Genomic DNA, 22,983 nt, shown 5'->3' with positions numbered 1-22,983 from the left:
AAACAGCCACCTTCAGAGTGGTAACCTTTCATGCTGCTGATGTTCGCCCCCATGAGAGTTTGAGTGACAGACGCTTCATTTCTTGTATCCTGGTGAATTTTTATGCATCACTGTCAAAGTCCTCTACCTCACAACATGAATGTAAATGAAATAGAGTAAAAGAGAAGTCATGCACAGTGCATTCATAATACTTAGTATTAAAATATCCAATTAAATATTCATGTTTTAATTAATTAAACTATAAGAACTCCAAGCATGTAATTGAAGGTATAATAATAAGAATTTTCCTAGAAAAATAAAATATATTTACAAATATAATATAAATCATCACTTCTGGGCCTCGATACATGTGTGTTGGTGAGTGTGTGTGCAGACCCTTGTGAGACCCCTCCCTCTGCATCTATTCTGTTGTTTTGCTTTGCACGGGACGTATTCAGGAGGGGCGCTGTCGTGGTTCCCTGAGCCAATCACAGCGTATAGGTGAGTGTGGGAGTGGTTCAAATTAGCAACTGGGCCCCATTCAGACCGACGAACATGGCGAGAGAGAGTTGGCCTTCTTTCTGTTGGACAGGTAGGTGCCTCAAACTGGGTAGGACAAGCTAACTGGCAGTTAGCATGCTAGCGTGGTAACTGTAACTGTGATGCTGTCGGTGTGTTCTCGCACAAGGGAGTGAGAGTGAGCTTCTGGTGACGAAGAGCCCAGGAGGAGGGTGTGTTGTTGACAAAATGCAAGACAAAACCTACTTATTATACCGTTAATTAAATATGCAGCGTCATTCACCAAAAAGTCAATGAAAAAAGTATTTCAGAAAAACAGCAGCATAAGGTGGATATTTATTGTTTCAGCCGGAGGACCCACTGAGACTTTTCCAGGATGCCCTGCAACACCACAGGCGAATAAAGGATGAAATATACACATAGAAACACAGCTTGTAATAAAATATAAATTCATATAGGCTACTCATATGCATACTTGTTAGCTCACACTTTTTGCACACCTAAAAATCATCCTGATCCCACTGATTGATCAGAAGTGAAGTAATTTGATATTTACAATTATTTGATGGAATCAGCTGATAAGTCCATTATATAACCAAACAAAGATCAAACCACGCCTCACATGGCTTTTTGTCAACCTCCAGTTTGAGCGTCTGGAGCCCACAGTTTTCAGCCTTCCTGCTTGAGCCTCAAATCTTATTGTCTGATGCGCTTTGATTTACTTACAGGTTCGGTTTCTGTCCTTGGATGCTTATAAAAATGTAGCTCTGGGTTTGTCACCATGTTGGTAGTGCATCCCGACAAACAGAAGCTTTTACATATTTCCTTCAGTCACTGGCAGGCGAAAGCAATGAGGAGGCTCATCCACACAATGTAAAGTCAATGAACAGCAGAGCAGTTGTTTTCCTCTCCGGTGTAGGGGGACATCATGATTGGTGTAGCATTATGTGAGTTCAGCCCACACACGCACGCATGCATGCATACACACACACACACACACACACACACACACACAGAGGACTCGATGTGTGATCCCCTCCAGGCTTTCACCCAGAGGAGATTGGTTCCTATGATAGGCACGTCACACACAGCAGACTGGACTGAATTCAAAGGTCCAAAGTTTGGCCCATCAGGTAAATCACACGTCACAAGCCTGGACACTTTCACTAAAGTCAGTTTGCAAAGGTTTGACTTTTACGTTTTTTTTCTTTAACTAGAGTTGATGACTGTAATTTATTAATAACTGTTATTATTATTTTTATTAAAGACTTGAGTGTGTGGAGGAGCTGAACCCCGAGGAAGACTGTAGTCAGGAACAGCAAATCCATTTAGACTGTGCAGAAGAAGAGACCGGCAGCAGGGGGATTGTTATCGTGTGTAACGTGGTGAGTGGCCAGTGGCTGGCCGGTCCCATTGGTCAGACGAGATGCATGAACGCAGTGAAGCTGATGTAATGGCCTCTGACAGTGACATTGCGTGACATTGACACTGCTCTTTATGAAGGTGAGGACTCCAAGTGGGACTGAGACCCCGGGCTTTCGCTGTGTGTGTTTATGTGCATGGGGGTTTTGTTATTTGGCTGGACACTGAAGGTGGAGACAGATGTGCTTAAGGTGCAAAAAAACACACACACACACACACACACACATACACACTGGGACCTCCCGGGGGAACACTGAGTCATTGTTTGGAGGGTGCTGTGACAGCTGAGCTTTGCTTTTTCATACTCAGAAGAAGCTTCGCTCTCTATTGATTCCTCTGAGCAGAACAGCAGGGAGGGTGAAGTGCTGGCCGGCACCGTCTTTCAAAACACACACACACACACACACACAACACACACACACACACACACACACACTCAGGCACACAGAAATCATATAGTGTGCACTGACGTTGACTGATGGAGAGAGCTATTGTGCTCAGAGGAAGGCTGCAGAGAAGCACAGGTGAGCAGAGGTAAAGAATATGTAGAAGAGAAGCAGAGAGGAAGCTGAGGCAAAAATAGGACGTGGCAGCGAGTCAAACTGAGGCAGGAAATAAAATAAAACTACTTTCACAACAATGTGAAAATGTGTTCAATCCTAAGAAATGGTTTGCGATGTGGAATCTCAAATGAGGTCCTGATCCTGCTGTGAAGAGAGAGGATGTGATTAGTAAGAAAAGAGATTAAAACGTGATTATAAAGAGCTGGAACAAAGCTGAGCCGCATGCTGTCGATGGACAGAGAAGCCTTTGTTATAGAAATGATTACTTTCTCTCGCAAATATAGACGACTGCTTACATTACATTAAATAAGGACGCTTCCTTTCTTTAAGTTGTTCTTTATGTTCCTTTTTTCCTACGTACTTCTTAAAAACTGAAGGAAAATAAATCCACAATAATCCAGCTACATATAAAATCAGTGTCAACATTTCAGATCATACTCGTGAAGTCGCCTGCACATATAAAAAAGGCTAAATGTAGTCCTAGTTTGCAAACTCACAGAGTCTGTTTAAAGAAAACAGGACAAAGGAAGGCAGCTCTCAGGTGAGCGGTGATGTCTGCACTGCACAGCAGAGACATCACCCTGTTTATACCTGACACTACTGTAACATGCGGAGCACCAGGATGGATGTTAAAACTAGGTGTAATCAGGTACAGGGACCAAAGCACTGTTTAATGATTGCCTTTTGTCTGACGAACAAAAAACGTAGAAGCATAAATAAGTCAGGCTGTTCTCCGTCACTGTTTGTGCCCACACCTACAAAAGCAATGCATCATTGGTGACAGTATTTGCAGTTTGTCGGATTCTTTAATGTCTTGCAATCAGAGTGTTTGACCCGACAATAAAACCTCTCTGTGTGCCACCAACCTTTTGTACATGTTTCCCATTGGCTGATGAGCTTTACTTTAAATAGACAGACCGTGCTGACTGGTCTTACTGCTGAAGGGTGTCATTGGTACCTGATGCAACACCGATCCCCCACCATCGCAGTGTGAACACCCAGTTAGTGTAGGTGTACCTGAAGAGGCAAAGGAATGAAAGGTGAGAAATTGTGAGGAGAGAAGAAGTGCAGACAAGGGGACAAGAGAAGTGTTGGGAGGATGATGAGAAGCCAGGTGAGACAAAATGTGATGAAAGGAGGGGAGATGAAAGGCAAAGCAAAGAAAAGGAGACTGAAGGGGAAGTGAGTGAGAGAGAAAAGGGGAGAAGAGCTGATGAAAGGAGGAGATGACGTGAGCCAAAAGGTGGAAGGATGGCAGGAAAGTAGGAATGAAAAAGCAGACTTGCAGGAAAGGCGTGTGTAAAGATTCCTTCAGGGCAGGAAATGTGAGACAGTTTCCTGTGGATCCTGACACGCTGAGCGGTGCCTCACACCTCTCTAAAGCCTGATCACGCTTTGTCCTCTGTTTCAAACTCTTTCTCCTGCTATCCTCGCTGCTTTAACTCTCCCTCTCACGCACGACTCAGTGGTGCCAGCGTATCAGCGGACAAGCAAAGAAAGAAAACACATAAAATATAATTATGCTTGTACCTGTGAGCATATCCTTGTCATTCCCTTTATAACCTCTATGGATCCACTTCCACATTTCTCCTCACATATAACTCAGCCCAGCGAAGTACAGCTCCTTTACATGCAGGCAGGTCTCCTCGATAACACTGCTCTCTAATTCCACTTGATTTCATTATTTCCTCTGCTGTGCCCGAGGTAAGATCACTATTTCATCATTTTAAGCTTAAAGACGCAATAAAAGGCAGGAAGGGAGAGGCTACACTTCCTGTGTGACTGTCCTCCAATGACAGAAGGTGCAAGAGGCAGACGGACACAGCAGAAGACTCAAACAGCAGGCTGAAGGTAATAGTATTTATCTTCCAGTGCTGTAGAGCTGTGTTCAGACCAAACGTGAGGACAAGTTTGTTTGTTACAACATCAATAAACACAAATACTCGCTCCTCCAAATGTGCTTGATCCACGCAGGTGTTACATTTAATGAGAAACAGGCCAGAGGAGACCCCGGATCAGCCCTCATCACAAGAGAAACACAAACATGATGATGAGGCTGGATCAGATTATAAGTGTGAAAGTAAAAATAATGTACAAGCCAGATGCAGCGGCGCGGAGGGATGGATACTCTGAGGTGAAAAGGAAGTTCAAAGAATGTCATTTCAGTAATATTAATGATACACAATGAAAGATCTTGATTATAGAGTGTCTCGTTGGTGGCTGGCCTCAGTAAGTGTTTCACTCAAAAACATGTTAGTCATTTCTACCACTCAATGTTCGGGTTGGGTCTCTAACCTACCAGTATCTACCAGACCCAATCACAACAAGGATTTCGGTGTCTCATTTTGGGGCCACTTCTAAACCTAAAGCTGTCCATCAAAATATTGGGGGGGGGGGGCTCTGAAACGGACGTGAGGCAACAAAAGCATCACCGCACCTTACATTATTAGTACTGTAGTTAGTCTGTCTACTGATGTGTTCAGATTATTGTGCTCCTTTGCATCGCTTGAATCAATGACAGCGCAAGGCTCTGTAGACTAGATAGATTAAAACAACCGTCATGTATGCTCACATCGCTCCTCAGGGATTTAAGCTTCATGATAATACTTGTGACAACACACTGATTACGCTCCTCAGGGGTATAACTGTAAATAAGTTTGTTCAAATATGCTGAATTGTAACAGCCTAATGTATGTTTATTGGGATTCTGATAGCCTATTGATTTTGAATGAAAAGAGTGAGTGGAAGTTTGCTGTTGAGAAAGACTGTTTTTATTTTCTTTGATAGAAGCTCTTCTACTGTACATAATTATTATTAGTATAATATTTAAACATTTCAGACAACCCTTCAGTTAACTACATATCAATTATCCAGTAGTAATTATGGTTCCTCATTATAGTTACATTTAACATATTACAATGTCGGCCATGTGCTACAGCGCGGCTTTTGATGACCCCATCAAAATGCTCCTGAGAAAACTGCTGCGCTCTCCGGCATTAGTGGAGCGCACACTGGCGGATCTCAACTGCACGCACAGATCGATGATGAGCAGGGAGAGGAGGGACCAGCTCTTTTAACAGTTTATTGTAAAGTCCAGGTGTTTACTAGTTTACCTGTCTGTAACAGCAGCTCGTCCAGATAGTAATCCCCGTTATGTGTAACGGCTCCAGGCCGTCTTCACACATGTGTAAAGTGTGCCCATGTGCCCGGGTTGAGCCTCGCACAGCCCCGGACTGATTGATCTCCAGATTATAATAGCACTGACAATGTATTATTAACAGATTGTTTTTACAGACAAATATGTTTTTTGATCAAACAAAAAGGTGTAACTGTCGTCATGATCAGTGTAAACTCAGAGCGTGACAGTCCTTCTAAAACTGTGCCGCAGTTCCCACCAGCTCTCTGCAGGCGGTAATATTTTCACTCTAACTGCGCGGTGCTGTTAGCGCTGGTGTTTCTGAATTAGGTGCTTTTTGCCACGAGGCTCATTTACATAGAAAGGGGCCAAATTTGCGCGAATGTTTGCATTGTGACTCATTGTGGGCAAACGGCACCGGAGCACGAAGACACTGTTTGCTCTGCAGCGCACTTTGGGGTGCATTCAACCCTCTGCCTGTGGAGAATGAGGCTTTGAGTCTTTTTGTGTCATTTGCAGGTTAAGCAGCCGTGCGACCCTTTAGTGAATTCCCCCCGATATGTTTTAAACATGATGAACGTTTAAGTAGCATTACGACATTTAATAATCAATTGAATTGATCAGTCCCACTTGGCTCTGGTATAAATTATGGACGGTTGGGGTCCATTACTTTAGGCCTTCCTCTTCGCTTTGGTCTGAACACACCTTCAGCACAGACAGCCACAAAGAGGGTTGCAGATTTGATGTTTCAGTAATTTGATGAAAATAGGTCAACTGTGTGCTCACAGTGCATGTTAAAGGTTAATTACAATACATGTGTGACTGGGCAGTAAAGCGTGTGTGTTATTAACATCATTTGCATATTTAACAGCCTCTTGTGAAACATAAACTGTGACCACATGGTTAATGAAACAGCAGATTACTGCAGACACTCGCTCCGCTGGTTCTACAGAGGAAGATTAGCTCTTTGTCCTCACGCTGGCAGGCCTGCATGTATCATATATCATGAGAGCTCCCGACCAGCCAACCCTGCAGCCCCTCAGAGTGAGGGTCCTTCTTAACGTGGTTAGTCAGTAATATGGTTTGGGGATGTCTCGTGTGCATAATTGTTTCAGGCTCACTTTGGGATGGAACCATCTTCTTGTGTTTTGGTTTCTTGTCGAACTCCATGTGCGCACTGCAAACTTTGAGATAGGGATAATCGTTCCTGGCCCCTGTAAAAGAAGCTGGCTGTAATTGCTCAGTCGAGAGGCAAAAATGTCCTATTAAGTGGTTCGTTCATGATAAGAGGGAGAGTCAGTTCTAAAGTTCATGTAAACGCATTCAAATGAGAACAACAGTCAGAGTTACTCCATGTAAGGAAACACATCCAGCCAGCCCTACCTCATTAATAACAGCATAGTGATTACCACCACATAGGTTCTCTCACTCATCCTCTCTCTCACACACACACACACACACACACACACACACACACACACACACACACACACACACACACACACACATACACACACACACACACACACACACATTTCGTCCCTTGCTATACATCCTGTCGCTGCCTAACTGGGAGCGATCTCTTCAGATGGCTGCAGTGCTGGAGAAGAATTGACCTTTCCATCAAGTGCTGTGCTGTAATTTGGAGTTAGTACAGCCGAGGATACCGAGGGTTTGTTCTAATCAGTATCTGAAGTGTGCACAGTCACATGCTTCAGTCGCTGGTTGTACAGGAGGGGAAGGAATATTTAGCATGCTGAATTTCAGAGAGTACATAACTGTGCACAGCAACGTTGCTTTACTTCCAAACAGGCAGGTGGTGTTTATGGCAAATAAATCATGTCTTATGTGTAATGTATGTGAAAGTAACTTTTTGAAACGAAAGCTCACAGTCTCTAAACACTGCAAAGCACGTCCTCCATTACCAGCCTGCATAGCCACACCGTTCACGAGCAGCGGGACGAGGTGCCGCTGATCACAGGAACACTGAATCACTGAAAAACCGCCATGCATAACTAAAAGGCTGCCTCGATCATCCTGCTGACATGATCTGTGACGGCAGCAGCATTGCGTGCATGCTTACAGTTTCCAGGCAGGTGACACACAGACTGCAGCTCAGCATCAGTTCACTCTGTGCTCGGCTGAAGAGCTGCACTAACATGATATCAGACGGACTTTTGTTGTGGATTAATGATGGAAAAGTAGAAAAAGAGGAGAACTCTTTTATGCCAAGCAACAATAAAGTAGCTGCTTTACATGTTTCACTTAATCGCTGGTCCTGTGATGTAACTATTGCACATGCGCACATCGCAATTGCAATGGTTTTACGATTTATGGTGCAGCCCTAGTCCAGTCATATCTTTCATTATGATCCAAAAATCATAACAGTCTAACCGAACTCACTGCCTGCCTTCTGGTAAAGTCTACTGCTTCAAAAAACGATGACAAAGCTGTAAATGATCTTGTTTGCCACACACAATATTTTCAGTCAGATATTCTGCCTCCTTAGATCACAGAACATTAAGCCAACTGCAAGAGCTTTAGTTGTTTTATATAATTCACCATGATGGTTTAGTGCAAACAATGAGGGAAACGAGATGACACAGTGGAAAACTCCTCCAGGCCGGTGTCACTGTCACTAAGTACATACTGTACATCTGTGAAACACCAAACAGCCTTAAAATGAAAAGAATGAGCGCAGAGGAAATGTGCCATGTTTCATTTACGGCTGTGTGAGTGACTTAAACTTATTTTCTTTTACACACACGGTTCATCTGGAACTGAACTAGTGTCGTAAGACTTGTGGAATAGTTCACAGCAAACCAGTGATAAACATCTGTCCAGGCTAAAAGAGCTAAAACACCAGTGAATATTAGCCCAACTTACACTTGATAACAACATCAGCTCCATCTCATTAGCACTGGAGAAGTGTTGGCCAGAGGCTGATATATATCTGTATGGCATCTTGTTGTCATCTTGTTTGGGTTTCTCTCTGCCCACCAGCTGTCAAAACTTTCTTCATGAACTGTCATCATAGAGCTCTAAACCGACTGTGATCAGGCGGTTTCACTGGATCGTTACGTCATTGATTAGTCATTCCTATTCTTATCTCTGCATGTGTGTCTCATATCTGCTGTCATCGGATGCGAGGTTACAGCGTGCGCTGTGTCACTGCTGTTCACTCTCAGTCCAAATTTACAGGCAAAATCTGATCACCACTTGTTTTTGTGGATGAATGAATTTTCACCGTATGTTTGTGTGTGTGTTTATTTTTCATTTTTGTTCATTTGCGTTGTCAATATTTGCCTTTCCAAAATGTGTCAGAGAGCCAAGCGCTGTGACCGCCTTCTGCAGGCTCTGTGTCTGGATTGCTCCACTGAGTTAGCAGTGCACTCAGACTGTCCTTGTCAGACAATGCAGCAGAACCAGAGAGAGAGAGAGATTTTCATTCACATTTCTAGATCTGGTTCTTATTTATAAAGTGGAATAAGAGGGGGACCAGATACATGTTAAATACCTGCTCTGCATTATGAGAGAGGTTTGGATGTTCCCGCCTCACGTTCTTCTCACCATCTGATGTGTAGGAGTATTTAGAATAAAATGAGCATCCCTCCATAATCTACACTGCTTCTCCTGTTCAGGGCTGTGGGGGGGGCTGGAGCCAGTCCCTTTCCCGCTCACACTCACACCCACGGGCAATTTAGAGTCACCAATGAACCTAACAAGCATGTCTTTGGACTGTGGGAGGAAGCTGGAGTACCCGGAGGGAACCGACGCATGCACGGGGAGAACATGCAGACTCCACACAGAAAGGCCCACTACGTCTGAACCGGGACTTGAACCAGGAACCTTCTAGCTGTGAGGTGACAGCACTAACCAAGGGCAAATCATAAGCCAATATAGTTTGTTAGCACAGCTACGTTGAGGATATTCACATTCACTTAATTCTTTCATCAATATACAAAAGCATAAGCTGTTTCCATCATCATTCTTCACATGGTGTCTGAGTTCTGTATGAAACGACCAATATAAGAACATTTACAGTAGACTTCAACTGATTTTCGAGAAGTAAAATTATGGCCGCTGATTTTGAACTGGAAAAAGTTAGACCTTATAAATATAGATTATGTATCGATTTTTGCTCTGACACAATGGCCCAAAGGACCTCAAGGCTTTTCTTCCTGAACAAATAAAAAGCTTTGGTGCCGCTCACCCTCCGCTCACCCTCCGCTCAGCTGGGACGTTCTGCTACATGTGCTGCAGACAGTGCTGAGAGGAATGATGGGATCACTTCTCAATCAATCAAATTCAATCAATCAAGTTTTAATCAGCACCAAATCATAACCAAAGTTATCTCAAGACTTCTAAATCAAGCCAAGCTTTGTTTTCTGCATCGTATTCTTTGTCAGAAAGTTTCCAAATCGGCACAGAGCAGAAAGCCCTTATACATATATAATAATACAAATTATATCTGTGATATAATATATTAATATCAGGCTCTAAACTTGACTTGCCATTTTAATTCCGTCATCTTGTCACGCCCTGTTCTACCTAAATGCTTTATAAGTAATAATTGCCTTTGATAGTTAATCTCAGTGTGTCAATACCACAGCAGTGGACAGCAGTGTCACATCTGAAACGTGTCCAAAGTCCTGTCACTAAATGATATCCAGTTTATAACAGTGAGTGTATGTCCTTCATTACGTAACATGTACGCCTCACTGACTCCATCCTATATGTGAAAAGGCTCTTTTTGAAACTCTTGGTCTGTACGTTTGCTGCAGCTTTCCAGCAGAGCGAGGGGAAGTATCTATTAGTATTCATGGTGACCACAGTTTGCTGCTTGTTTCAGAGTGTGTCCCACGGTTTACCTCTTTTTATACCTTCTGCCTTTATACCGAGTGCCCTCCAGAATCAGAAGTGTGACTCTCATGCAGAGTGAAGTGCTGTGGAGAGGGACTGATTTGGGAAATGGCCTTTGTTGAAGTGTTTGTTTTCAGCTCGGTCCACATCCCAGGAGAAACATTTCAACTAAAGGTGGAGTGGAGAGAGCCAGAGGCAGGTCCGCAGCTCAGGGGCGGTTTCATAACCATGTTGAAGAAATGAAAGGCTTCATGTGTAAAAAGATTTATTTTGCCCTTTTATAAAAACTGTTGGATGAAGAACCAGCCAACCACGACCCAATATTACCATTAAAATCATGGAGAGGAGCTTTAATGTGACATGAGACTCAGCAAGGCTGCACTGACTGTCTCTTTTAGGTTTGATTTGTTATTACTCTCTCTCTCTTTAGCTTCCCAAACACGAGAAGGGACCTCTGAACTCTGATATTTTAGGCATTTGGACTGAACAGTTGAAATCAAAATATTTTCCACTGTTGGTTTTTAAAGTTTATTTTTCATTTATTTGTTTCATTCAGCAGCACAGAGAGGTACAGTGAAATGTAAGCTAGAGCCCTATGTGACACACAACACTAAACCTACTCTGTATCGGTAGTGGAGGATACATTGACGAGTCTCACAGCCTCCAGGGAAGAAGCTGTTCTGTAGTCTGGGCGTACAGCATCGGATATTCCCGTATCGTTGCCAGACAGCAGCGCGGTGAACAGGCTATTCCTCATCACCTATGAAGCTCCTAAAGATGTTTAACTACTTCTAAATAACCTGAGTGGTGCTCCTGCAGGGCTCATGCATAGAGTAAAGTGTTATTTCACTTATGTTTTAATAGTTGTTTATTTGTGACAACTTTTACAAGAGAAGTGTGTGTTCTGTGGATTACAGAGATGCTGTTCTGAAAGGACACATTGGCTGGTGATGGTCATTTTTCTAATGCTGTCAGAAATGAAATGAAATTCACATTCGCATCATCTCAGGAACGCCTTGGTTTTTGCAGCTGACAAGTTTATTATGAAATATACAGAAAGTGACAGAAAGAGACCCGCAGGAAATCAGAGGGGCAGCAAAGCAACGCTTGTTCTTATGTTTACACCATTACACAAATAAACAGCACAGGTGTAAACATGAGTGATTAAATATTGGTATATATATAAATATTGAGTAAAAACAATGTGAATTCAATCACACGCTCAGTCCAACAACGTCTCGCTGCATCTTTTCATGCAGCCCTGTAGCTGTCTGTTGTATCCATCCCCATCTCTTCTTAGCTCCCCATCCATCCATCCATCCATCCATCCATCCATCCATCCATCCATCCATCCATCCGTCCATCCATCCATCCATCCATCCATCCATCCGTCCATCCATTCTGTCAATGATTCATCTCTCTATTCATTTAGATCAATCTTCATGTCAAGCAGGCAGACCAGCCTTCTCCCTGCTGTCCTGCCTTTTCAATTGTTTAATAAGGGTTATTGTGTGTGTGTGTGTGTGTGTGTGTGTGTGTGTGTGCGTGTGTGTGCGTGTGTGTGCGTGTGATAATCTAAATCTGCATCCAGCTCTGAATGCATCATGTCTCTCTGTCTCCTCTCTGCAGAACTCTGACTCACTTCATGACTGTCAGTGTGGATTTGTGATGCCATCAATATAAATACGTCTCCCTGTTTTTTCTGTGTTGGTGTCACTGTCCGTCTGTTACCTGGTGTTTTTCTTTCTCTCTTCCTTTCTCCTGTGTGCAGCAGGCTCTTACATGTGGTTGCATAAGTTACTGACATTTTAGAATATTTCTTCAGCCGGAAATGATTGGATGCATGATTCATACCCTGCAAATACAGCAGACCCTCAACCTTTTTTTGGTGACTAATAAAAAGTGTTCAACCAGAAGAAAAATGCGTTCTGGAGCTGCATCCACAGAGATAAAGAACTCTTCGGAGATTTGAAGAACAATATTGGGGCTCAGAGCACAGATACATTTCACTGACTCATAAAAAACATTTTCATTTTCAGCAGAGTAAATGGGTAAAATCATGGTTCATAAAAATGAGTCTGGGTCTGTGATTTGTGTTGTTCCGAGGCAAACAGATGACGGGTTAGGTGTGATGAGCCAAAAGGGGCTTTTACACTATTAACCGTAAGCTGAGTGTAAAACCAAATGAGAGGATGAAAAGCACTCCCTGGTCAGACACACTGAAGTGGATGTGTAACTAACAGCGTAGCTCAATGAAGATAAACTAACATGTGATGGAGCTGTCGAACACTTTCTGTGAGGGCTTAGTGTTAGACAGATACCACAAAAATATCTTTGTGAATGTTTACATGTCATTCAGTGATTTTTAATGCAGAGTTGTCTTGAACATACTCATTATAAAACCTAAAGGGAGTTAGTTATATTTAAGTGTTAACTTCACATCAGTCTTTGGCTGTCATGAGACCTTATATTTGTGTCCTTGAAGCTTAACGTCAGAGGTACAACTGAGAGTACAGTTTGTTATTCTTGAGAATTTTTTTTTCCTTTCTTTTGATTTGTTTCTTTTTGCTTATTAGACTGATGACATGCACTGAAGGACGAGGGCCGGAGTGTTTCCCCTGACTTTGCCTTTGTGTACCGGGCGCACGCTCTAACACCTGAGCTAAAGTGGCACATTTAAACATGGGTCCAAATGAGGATTGTCTATGCTGAGTTGTCATAGTTAATGTAAAGTTTCCATAACAAAGAAATACCAAACAATGTCATCTTAAGATACTTAACAAATGTAGGTCACTTTACTGTTTTTGGGGCAGTTGGAATCCATCAGAAATTATTCACTTTTAGCACCTTCAAATTTAAAGGAAGCCAAAGACAATTTATTAATTTAAATGTATTAAACAACCTATTTTTAAACTCTGCATAATAATAGAATAAAAAACTAAAACATCAACAGTTAAAAAAGTTGAAAGGTTTTGGAGGTCTTGGCGGAGTAGAAGGGGGCAATGTTCATGCTTTTGCAACATAAAAAAAAAAGTGTGTGTTGCCAAGTAGTTTTGTTGCCTGATACCACAATGTAGTGTTACCACCATAATACATAAGCTAAAGGGGGCCTTGAAACAGAAGCTGAATATATGTTACCTTGTGACAAATCATCTGTAACTAACAACCAGGACTGTGAACGTGTTGGACATTCATATTCCACATCAGATCCTATCCTACACTATACTTTCAAACTGTTGGATGAGCACATGTTGATGAACTGCATCCCTTACACTTAGATCTTTGCTTATCTGAAGGCATGTCCATGATTTAATAGCCAGAATGCCTACATGTGGTCCTGCTCAGTATGCAGCTATAAGTTGGAGCATTTCTCTGGTACCTCTCTGTCACTGTTGTCCTCACTTTACACAGCAGTATGGTCCAAATGACACAGAGATGCCTCCCTGTAGACTTATATCACTTTGCTTCATTTGATACTTTTTTTGCATTAAGTGCATCGATGGTCATCTTGTCCTTACCTCTGTTCTTCTTCATCCTCCAGTGAGCACATGACAGACTGCAGTGAAATAAAAAGCTTACCTGCCACAAAGATTACTTGGCAGAAAGCCAACCACGTGGACACACTGGTTACTAAACATCACTGCATCTCTGATGGGAAGTCTGAACAAACTGATTTTGTATAAAGTACGACAGGCTCCGGTCCTTCATGGCCGAGGCTGTCAGGACAGACACGTGTATATTTTAGCCATTTGGTTAGTTCTCATTCATTTTTATTTGACAAACCACAACAACTCAGCAGGTTATGAGTCGATAATGTGTCCATCATGTCCACATCATCATCGTATCAGTTTTACTATCTACCTTCTTATCAGCACCCAAAGTCCCAAAACGATTTCATGGCACCAAGACTTTAAGAAGAAAGAGTTTATGGCCTCCGAGTTTTTTATGTTTTTACATTCTGCCAACATTTGATTTACAGTTTATGTTAGTGTTCATATTTATTTAGTAAATTCACTGGTACTTTTTCAAAGTTTGGAGGGTGGACTGAACAAAAACTGTAATATATATTTATAATATCATACATGAAGCCACTGTCGGGGCATTGTTCTGGGGAAGATAATATCAGTCAGAACTCAGGTATGTATGAAGAACATCAAGGTGTGCTTTGGGCTGTGGTCCAGGGCAACAGAAGGGTCACAGAGATGAGAGACTTTAATCCAGGAGCCCTCGGGCCTCATTTATAAACGCAGCGTACACACAGAAGAAGGCAAACGCCACTTTCAAAGCAAACTTTGGGATTTATAAAAAAAAAACCGCGAAAATGTGCGGTCCTCCACGGCAGCTCTGACCCATGCGTACGAACATTTTGGAGACAGGGGAAATTGGTGAGCAGATGGTGAGGTGGTGAACTGAAGCCAGGCTGTATGTTGATGCCTTTCACACATTAATGTCACCAAATCCTACTCGTCTTGTAGTGAGACGTATTCCATAAGCACCTTTCAATTTAAAATTATTGAAGCAAATATTAAATAAAAGTCTGCTTATCATTTGATCAGCACTGTCTCACCTTCATAAGAGGCTCATTCATGTGCGCACATTTTACAGGTGGATAGTGATTTATAAAATGAAACAGGCGCAGGACGTGAGTGCATTTTTTAACTGAATTATTTTTAGACACTTTTAGTCTGGATTCTACGCACTCTCTTTATTTAGAAATGAGGCCCCAGGGTTTGAATCCTGTGTGAAACCATTGTCAATGACTTTCTTTTTAAGTGATGTTAATCATTCATGTATGTTCATCATGAAACCAAATCCTTAATCTTACATAACCCAAACTATGATCAAACACACAGTGGACTTTCATGTTCATGTTTACTAGTTTTTAAGCGTAGGTGTAGTTTGGGGGGGTTCACTGAACCCCCTAGTGGCCGTAGACAAAACTGCATACTTAAATATCTGTATTTTATAACACATAACTATCATTGTAATTCCTGGCTCTACAATAATAGATACAAATAGTAAACTAATTGTGTGACTGTGATTATTTTCATAACACTGTGGCAGCCTGCAGGGACACTCTTTCACAGTTTAGCGGTCAACATCCTGTCAACACTTGTTTAGCTCAATGTGTTACTACTGCTTAATGCATATAGGCCGTTTCTTCACTAAAAACCAACACCAGCTGGGCCCAGAGAGGAGACAAGTCAGGTGGTCCTGGTTTCTCTCAGGAAAAGTGTTGAAAAATGCTAATGACGAGAGGTGTGTGTACTGGAGTAAATGACCTGAGAGGCTTACAAAGCATGGAACGTCCCAGGTTATATATGCCCAGTGATCGGCAAGCAGAGCAAGTGCGACTGCAGATCTTTACCAGACCAATGTGCGTTCTGTCAAACACTTCTCGGTTAAGCAGTGCTGCGATAGTCAGCCTATGTGGCTGCTTATTCTGGCACAAACATCTTGATAAGACCAAGATTATCCAATGACTTGACTCTATGTCCAGCAACAACAACTGCTTACTGATCTGATGAGGGCAACAAACAGAAAAGGTGATCATCACTGATTACTTAACAATCAGACTCATTTATGAATACAGACGCTGCTTCAATAAAACCAATTACATTATTGAATGAATTCACCTTTTAATTTAGATTGTAGAGACACACACAGAACCAGTCAAAGAAATACAATGTTACACTTCATAAAAACTATAACTTTAAAGTAACTTCATCACCAGTAAACACTGTGATGTTGGCTGGTCACCATCCAGTTAAGCTGGCCCTGAACACCGGGATAAACATGCTTTAAAAGCATTGGCAAGTTGTTTCAAGTGCATGGAAAGGAGCGAAGCAGAGCAGATGGAAGATGACTGTGTGTGTGTGTGTGTGTGTGTGTGTGTGTGTGTGTGTGTGTGTGTGCCTAATATTAGGAAACCATCCAAGCAAAGTGTTGCTGACATATTGTGTGGGCACAGCAGAAGAATACACAAACAGATGAATTGTATGGCTGACTGTCTCGATGATAACTGTCAGTAATATACAAGTCAAACACAAAGAACATTCTTTATCTCGTGCCACTGAACACACACATATTTGAGAGATAAAGGTGCATTCTATCTATTTATTACATTCTGTTCATATCATACATGTCTGAATCGAAGGCCTTGTCCACACACACACAGGTATTTTTTAAAGCGTAGCTTCTGCTCTGTATTTTCACCTTTCGTTCGCACAAACGCCGTTTTAGGTCACTGTTAGAAACTGTTTCCACGGAGACGTGTAGATGGGGTAAACAGTGTTTTTGCCTCGTGACGCCAGGCTGTGTGCCGTTAACTCTTGTGAGGCGTCACTAATGAGGCGACTTCCTTGCAAAATCACAGACGTGCTTCTTTTACTCGCCCACTATATTGAGGAACAGAGGCATCGGGATGCATATTCCTCGATGCACCATTGCAGCCCGTCAGGTCGTCTTCTGGCAATAGATTTTTTAGACTTTTGATTGGCCGCAATTTTCTTTGTCTTCTTTGCATGACTGGGTAATATCGCTGCCTGTTGGTGTGGCGTTCTCATGACAGCGTTTCTGTTGTGTTTTTGCGTTTAAGTTTGTACGGGGATTTTTTTATACCGTGCTTGTTTGGACCCGGGTTTTTTTTCAGAAAAATCTGAACAGACAGTGTCTACAGAACAACATTTTTTTATGCTTGTTAAAATGGTCTCATCCAGTATCTACTATTTATTTGCAGCTCGTTTTTGAAAGGGTGCATTCTATACTTACCGTTAAATATCTATTTATTCACCGCATCACATAATTCAACAATGTTATCACACGTTGCCGATTTTCCTCACATCATGCCTGACATTAAGTCTGCATTATTTGTTAGTGAAACACTGATATTGTTTGGAAATATAGTAAAATACAGACCAATTTGTAAAGTCTGGCCTGTATACTGAATTTCATGACAATATCATAGCAATAACAAGAAGTGAAGTAGAACTGAAGCTTCGGTTATCATTATTCGTATATATGAATGATTCCCCTGAATGACAGTAATTTTAAAGATGTGGTTAAGAGTGGTGAACCCAAGGATTATCACCAATTCTGCTGTTCATATCTGAACTTTGTAGCTTATTTCAACTGATTGTTTTAGTTTTTCCATAACAAACCCAACGTCTTTAACAGCAGCAGCAGAAGTCTGAAAAAAAAGATCACAACACACCACATGCCCCGCACCACACACAGAGCAGATACAGTCACAGGCTAGCATGTGAACATAATGGAGCATTTAGCACATAAGAGCTATGTGCTAAATAAGAGCTATATATAGAGAGATAGGTGGCGGAGACCAAAAGCAGAGCATAAACGGAGTTAAGGACACAAACACATACACGCTAGGCTACTTGGCTGGCATGTTTGTTATAACAGTGATTTGTTTTCTGCAGTTTTGCTGCTCCCAAGTGGTAAGAAAAAATGCATTGGCATATTTAAGTTCACTTACCCAAGAGTTGAATAGAAACCAACAGCTGTTTAAAAAAAAAAAAAAAACACACAGGGTCCATTGCATGGTCCAGAGCACATGCTGCAAACACATTATATGGCATGTTTGCAAATGTAGCTCTGATGTATAATGTAGGGTGCGATTTGTGAAAAAATCAGGGGGGGGTTATATAACAGATATCATGTGCAGCTGCGGAGACATAGGGGCCTGCAAAACCCACAAAAATGAAATCCCCCTTTCAGCACCACGGAAAGCGCCACTTAGTCCGTCGTGACAAAGCACTTATTTACAAACGTCAATATTGAATAGAATTAAATCAAAAAGAAATAGGTTAGCACCACGTGCTGTCAACATCAATTGGAAAGGCTAAAATGTGTGCCGACTTATCAGGCTAAGAAAACAGTCTGCGGCATGTCGCCCCTCTTTTACCTACAGTACATCTCTGCATATCTACGGGCAGGGAAGGAGGAAACCCCCGGCCCATTGACTGAGATGACCAGCAGGCTATTGAACGTGGAGGCGTTCAATCTATTTCTATCGTCTGTGAGAATATGGTTCATGGCACTGAATCCTCTTTCACGCTCAGTTGTTGACACTGGGGGCGTGGAGACAGCGGTCAGCACTTTGCACAGATTCTGTCCCGTGACACCATGACACTTGAGTTTGTCGAGTTCCTTGAGGAGTACCGGACTGTTTGCGGCCTCGACAGCGAGAGTCTTGAGTACAGTGAGATCTTTGTAGTCTCCATATAGGATGCGCTCGTCTTCATCAGATGGCCACTTGGACGGATTTAGAGCAGCTGCAGCAGAAATAACACCGTTGTCATCCAGCTTGCACTCAGTGTTGTCGGCCTGTTGCAGCTCTTTCCTTTGATTTATGTTTAAAGGTGCTATATGTAACTTTCAGAAAATCCTCATTCCTAGCGACACAGTCGGCTGTTGAGGGAACTGCAGTTATCCTTCATGTACGTGCTCGTGCAGACACTCGCACACATGAAAGAGCATTCAGGGTTTTTGCCGAAGACACACATAACTGAGCATGCTCGGTCTCGGAACTCACCGGATCTGTTTACTTCTCTCTGACAAGACGTGTTCATTGACCGGCATCATGTTTACCAAAATCAACACTGTTTGTCATAATACCTAAGTTAATATCATGTAAGGTGGCAGAGTTATTTGTCAAGCAGATAGTATTTTGGTACTGATAAGGTTAGCGAGCATGCTAAGGTTAGCCAACTAGCTCTGACATAAATACACTGCATGACTCTGGCATTGCACTTCGTAACCAAACAGCAAATTACGCCGGCGAACCAGCAAATCATCACAAGCATCAGCGAACATTAGCCAGGCGGGGCAGGGCGGCTGGAGAGAGCTGGGATGAAGCACTTGTGCTGTGAGAGAAAAAACACTGCGCGCGGTGAGAGAACGCTGCACGCGGGTTTCGTTTCTATGACAACAATAAGTTGTGGGTCTGTTTTGATCCCCAAAAGCAATCGAAGGTCTCCATGATGCACATGCCCTGCCGATGTTGACTCTAGTTTTCCCCCTGACGACGATCACTTCCTGTTTGGTCAGACGCGCTTCACTAGATAAAACTTTTTTAGTTTTTATTCTTGGGCGTAGTTTGTGTTGGTGTTGTTGTGGGTGCCGGTCATTTCTTAACATTATCCGTCTCCATTTCACAGCTTGCGTTGTCTCGTGTTGCACACTGTTGACTGCAGTGGTGTAGAATGAGCTCTTGGCAGGAGTACTTGCGAACGCGCAGATATGTCACATCCTCTTGTTTCCCAGAAAAAACGTCCCGAGTGCTTTACATAAAAATCAGCCCACAGGTTGTTAGGGCCGATGGAGGAAGTTGCGGAAGGTCTCAATTTATCAGTTCCTCTACTATCCCTTCAGACATTGACAATAAAAAATATTTGATTGATGAATATATGTGAAATCTTACATACAGCCCCTTTAAAATGTTATTTTATATGGCCAGTTGGCAACGTACCATTTGTCACTAAAAGAGGGGCATATGTTTTTGTCCCCACTGGTGATGAAATGAATTCACTCTGAATGTAGGTGATACGAAACCAAAAGAATTAAACACAAAACTTCTGTTGTACTTAAAGGGGAGTTATTTACCAGCTTATGCACTTTGGTGACTTTAAGAAGCAGGATCATTATTCAGGATGTAAAGGTATTTAATGAGATGATTATCTGAACAGTAAGCCTGGCTCACAGGATGAATATAAGTGTTCATAATGCTATCAGTGTCCTCAGAGGGGAATCACTTCCCCATCATTTGCCCTAAATGCAATAAAAGCCCTATTCACATGAGACCAGTGTTACCTGGGGACCTCCTGTGATTTAATTTAATTTCCCCACGTTTGTTGTTTTGTGTAGCTTACTGAATATGTCAGAAATAGGATGAATAAGGTTTTTCTTTAAAGTAAATCGTACAGTCCCCTGTAGGCCACAGAGCTGCGTGCTGTTTCTGATTAAAATAGACCTACAGAAATAATTATCCATGCGGTGTGAACACAATTAGAACAACGTCACTTGTAGGATTTAAGAAAAATGGTTAAATGAAACCTTGTTAAAACCTAAATTACAAACATATATATTCAAATCAAGCACGATTATGGCTCTGAACCATACATGAACACGGACTCAGAGGGCTTTGGCTGCTCACATGAGAACAGGAATCCTTGTTGCTCTTGAAGTCGGCAGATTTAAAACCATCCAGGAGGAGCTCAGGTTGTGTGCTTTATGTGAATAAGGAAAAGTTGAGAATGAATCACATTTTCTTTTGTCCTTTTTATAATGAGTAATGTTTGATCTATGTTCAGTGAAATGTATTGTCCTAAGATGTTTGTGCACTGGCGACTACAGAAGGAAAGTTGTAACAGAAGCTTTTACAACATCAGGATGGTTCATTTCTTTAATAACATTATTGTAATCTAAGTGTCCTTTTTGGTCTCCTTTTCTTAATAATGGTGTTTTGTAACCTTATTTGGGCTGAGCATACTATTTACACACGACACAATAATAGAATTAAGTTAATGAAATCAATCAGTGCACGGCACATTCACCAGGCCAGTCTTTATCCCCTGGGTATGATGTCAAGGCTCTGCAGATCATTCACTCCCTAACATTTGGAATGGATGATACGAGCTCAGATCTCTTGGTTCTAGTTCGAAGTCTGGCAGGAGCCTTCTGAATGGCCTTCAGTTGTCTGGTGGTCTTTTGAGAAAGAGCAGACCAGAGCGTCCATCCTGCGGGGAATGAAGACATGAATGAGTGTCTCTGACTCTTATCTGGACGTGATTCTCTGAGATGATGAAGTTCACATTCAGTGTCCTGATGTGGCTTGTGAAACTCAGAAATCGTGGTATTTGAATCGATTCAGATCTAACTTGTGTTTTGGTCGTTAGCTCTGGAGTCACGCTGAGAATAACTCACCTCCCAACTCGCTCCCTCATGTTGCCAAATACAACGATTTCTGACTTTCTTTGTTTAAATTAAGGACATTTGATTGCATCCTGCCATTCACTTGTTCTTAACATTGTTACAGTGATTCTAAGGGACCAATGTCACATGATGAAAGTGAGTCTGAGTGTCCTTAAAGTAGCTGCGATATGAAACTTTACTGGCTTGTATGAATTAGCTGAAGGCTGCACAGTGGTGCCGTGGTTAGCGCCTCACAGCTAAAAGGTTCCTGGTTCATGGGGGGCCATTCTGTGTGGAGTCCTCCCCTGGTACTCTGGCTCCCTCTCACAGTCCAAAGACATGCTTGTTAAAAGACGTGCTGGACATACTCAAAAATTGCCTGTAGGTGTGAGCCTGAATGGTTTGTCTGTCTCTCTGTGTCAGCCCTGTGATTGACTGGCGATGAGTCCAGGTGTAACCCCGCCTCTCACCCAATGACAGCTGGGATAGGCTCCAGCCCCCCCCTGCAACCCTGAACAGGATAAGCGGTATAGATAATGGATGAATGACCTATGAGGGAATAACGTGGATAACCTTTAAATAGTTTGACTAAAGTGGCCCACTGATTGAATCTTGTGATCCACTCAGATGTATGGTCACCAGCAGAAACAACACTGCCTCTCCCTCTGAGATGAGCTCAACCAACTGAGGACTTTGTTTGACGAGAGCTGCTGTGATGTTGAACCTGAATCAGTGCTGTCTCACTTCTCTGATGTTGTCTGAAGCGCGATAGAAATCTGTCCAAAAGGCCATTTCATAATTTTCCAATAAGTGTAAGACCTGCGAACGGTCAGTATTTATTCAATATTTACATCCAGGTTGTCTTTTTATAGAAAGAGTTTAACAACTGCAGTTTTATTCATTTCAGAAACATTCCTGATAGGAGTTAGCAAGTGACAGTTTTCAGCACATGCAAACCAAGCAACTGAAACAGTTTTGAAAAAGCTGGTTGGCAGGGTGTCAAAACAGCAGTTAAATGACCACATGCTGTTGACTTGAGCGGCGACTTACTTTGTGTTATTGTGAAGGTTGCTGGGTAACCAGAATAAAAGTCACCCAACAACAGTAACGGTTTTTGACAAAGGAGTCTGGTGACTGGAGCAATCTAACTGCTCTTTCTGGTCGATGATCTTAACTGAAGGTGTGTCTCTGTAGAGATCCTTTCTGTAATGGTGTCAATCACCAAGAATAACAGTCTGAGCCTGTCACTTTAAGTCAACATACTTTGATTGAAGCCCAAAAAGATTATGTTGCAGCTGGTCTGTTTAGCGGCTGCCAGCTGAAGTGATACTGGAGCAACTCCAAACCGGTTTGTACCTGATACTTTATTTAAAAGTGGGGCCAACCTTTGACATTCTTTGACAGGAGCAGGGGGGGTAAATTTAGTCCGCGCAATGACCAGCTCATTCATTGGTCAGTGAACTTCAAGAGGGGGTAGGAGGAGGAGAGGGTGATTAACGTGGAGGGAGAACTGGTGTATCCTCTCAGGTAGTTATTGGCGAGTGGCGTTGAAAATCTCTTGGCTCTGGTGTC

General features: G+C 42.3%; 1 protein-coding gene across 1 annotated transcript in view; it reads left to right on the top strand.

Annotated features, from left to right (window-relative positions):
* LOC138611150 (cadherin-18-like) overlaps positions 1 to 22,983 on the top strand; it is a 93,513-nt gene that overhangs the window by 5,201 nt on the left and 65,329 nt on the right. The window lies entirely within an intron of this gene.

The sequence above is a fragment of the Semicossyphus pulcher genome, unplaced genomic scaffold (genome assembly GCF_022749685.1).
Source record: "Semicossyphus pulcher isolate SPU_LCO1_2020_fin unplaced genomic scaffold, fSemPul1.0.p SCAF_7, whole genome shotgun sequence".
Taxonomy (NCBI): Eukaryota; Metazoa; Chordata; class Actinopteri; order Labriformes; family Labridae; genus Semicossyphus; species Semicossyphus pulcher.
The sequence above is the reverse complement of the archived record's forward strand: the minus strand, read 5'-3'. Positions and strand labels throughout refer to the sequence as shown.